Genomic DNA, 2543 nt, shown 5'->3' with positions numbered 1-2543 from the left:
TTTATACATATAGTTAACAGACTTGACAAATCTCTATGGTTTCTTACATTTGTTTTATACATATAGTTAACAGACTTGACAAATCTCTATGGTTTCGTACACTCGTTTTAGACTTATACTTAACAGACTTGACAAATCTCTATGGTTTCTTACATTTGTTTTAGACATATAGTTAACAGACTTGACAAATCTCTATGGTTTCTTACATTTGTTTTAGACATATAGTTAACAGACTTGACAAATCTCTATGGTTTATTACATTTGTTTTAGACATATAGTTAACAGACTTGACATATCTCTATGTAGGATACTAAACTTACAACTTACAATCTCATGTTAAACTACAATTCAGCTTTACAGTATTCATCATGCTTTATTGATAACCTAAATTACCTTACATCGCATACCTTTATGTTCAATACATCAAGTATCGGCATTAATGCCATTTTAAAACAAATATTTTTTAAGTGTTTTGATAGGAACAGTATCCTTCGAAGAAGATAAAGTGATATTTTGTACAACGTGAATTTTTGTTTTTCGTACATACCGGATTTTTCTCTTTCTGCTATACTTTAAGTCTGTTTCCATTTGCCATTAACCGCTTTGTTTCAGCTTTTACTAATTTCTTTGCGTTTGTACGACAATGTAATTTGATATAAGCTAACCATGTTAAATAAACTGTAACAGAATCACATAAAACAGAACATTTTCCTATTTTTACGATTCTTGTTCAGTTAGTTAAATAGAGTCTAGTAAATGTCGTCTATAGATCTCCTAACCTTCTATTTATAAGACTTGGACATTTTTCAAAAATCTTTAAACGCTTTATATTTCATATGAATACGTGTAAGTTTGAAAAAAAACATAACCTCAAAGCTAGTTTCATTTGAATGTTTCAGTTAAACGTGCAGAGGCAGTTTTAGGAATTTTCTTGAGTTCAGAGTACGAAAGAATATATATACACAAAACACTGGAGTCTGAGCAGTCATCGGTATAACTAGGTAAGTAAAGTTTTAAGAATAGAGAGTCTTTAGGGTATTTAAAAAGTGTTAAGCACTATGGCCTAGTTCTTTTGTTATTCGAGAAATATCAGTTTACACAATTACTTGAAAACGAGGTAAAGAAGTCAACTTTAAGAACACGTAAATTCAAACTTTTGTTTTCTTAAACTGTGATCTTTTCTAAAAATCCACGCTCTTCAGTTTGCTAACTATAAGAAGTATTCAAAAGTCACTGGTTGATTGATATTGAAGTACAATTATTTGGTTCAAGGTTAAGGTCTTTGGATAATGGAACGTTAATTTAAATACGTAATTGAGTAAAGATTCAACAATTTGGTTCATGAATAGGTAAGTGATAAAAATTAAATTACATTTATTTGATGTGTTTTTGTCTAAGATATCCTATCAGAGAAAACTGTATGACTAGACGTTCTTTAATATTTCTGTGTATACTGTTTAATTAGTAAAATATTTTAACCGTGAATACTGTTTAATTAGTAAAATATTTTAACCGTGAATACTGTTTAATTAGCAAAATATTTTACCTGTGAATACTGTTTAATTAGAAAAATATTTTAACAGTGTATACTATTTAATTAGTAAAATATTTTAACCGTGAATACTGTTTAATTAGGAAAATATTTTAACCGTGAATACTGTTTAATTAGTAAAATATTTTAACAGTGTATACTGTTTAATTAGTAAAATATTTTAACTGTGAATACTGTTTAATTAGTAAAATATTTTAACAGTGTATACTGTTTAATTAGTCAAATATTTTAACTGGAAAACGAAATTCAATATAGTTATAATAGAATAAGACACATAGAAATATATTTAGTCCCTTTTTCTGACAAATATATATCTATTTAACCCTATTTTCTAGGGAATTTTCAAACCAAAGTGGCTCAGCGGGAGCATTTCTCTGAATCAACAAGGAACGATACACATGGCTGATGATGATAACAAAACTGACCTTGACGCTTCTTAATTCATTTTATATGTTTTTAATATGAGTTGTATTAATAGACATTAAAAAGAAATGTTCACTATCTATATATATGTGTGTGTGGTGTGTAGGATGTGTGAGGTTAGTTTAACGCAACTAACATTCGAAATGTGATGTGCTACATGTAACGTAGTATTACGTTCGAATGACGTTTCTTCTTTCGAAGGAGCGTCCATTACTACGTTGATTAGTAGAAATATTTAACATTCATGGACTGACTTGCACTATCTATCAATATAGAAGTATCAAAGTCAACAGAGGAACACCAATCAAAATATTGAGTCAAAAACTCAATATAGAAATACCAAATTAAAAGATTCAGGGAAAAAGTCAACAGAGGAACACCGGATTACAATATTGAGTGAAAAAACTCAATATAGCAGCACGAGATCAGAAGAAACTTTTCTATGGATTTGTGTAAACTAAATAATCGTTATCCATCGTATTAAAAAAAAGTAGCAAAATCTGATGAAGTGAAAGAAATACCATATAATGAGGTTATCCTTACAATATAATATGTTTACTGTGAAAGA

The 2543-nt window shown here is 28.6% G+C and overlaps 1 long non-coding RNA gene across 1 annotated transcript in view; it reads left to right on the top strand.

Moving 5' to 3' along the window:
• LOC111086040 overlaps positions 1-1988 on the top strand; it is a 38642-nt gene extending 36654 nt beyond the window's left edge. Inside the window, exons 3-4 of the long non-coding RNA XR_002610806.1 lie at positions 900-1001; positions 1888-1988. This is a non-coding gene — a long non-coding RNA (uncharacterized LOC111086040). The remainder of the gene's footprint in view (positions 1-899; positions 1002-1887) is intronic.
• The last annotated feature ends 555 nt before the right edge of the window (positions 1989-2543 follow it).

This window comes from Limulus polyphemus, unplaced genomic scaffold (assembly GCF_000517525.1).
Source record: "Limulus polyphemus unplaced genomic scaffold, Limulus_polyphemus-2.1.2 Scaffold808, whole genome shotgun sequence".
In the NCBI taxonomy this organism is placed as follows: domain Eukaryota; kingdom Metazoa; phylum Arthropoda; class Merostomata; order Xiphosura; family Limulidae; genus Limulus; species Limulus polyphemus.
The sequence above is the reverse complement of the archived record's forward strand: the minus strand, read 5'-3'. Positions and strand labels throughout refer to the sequence as shown.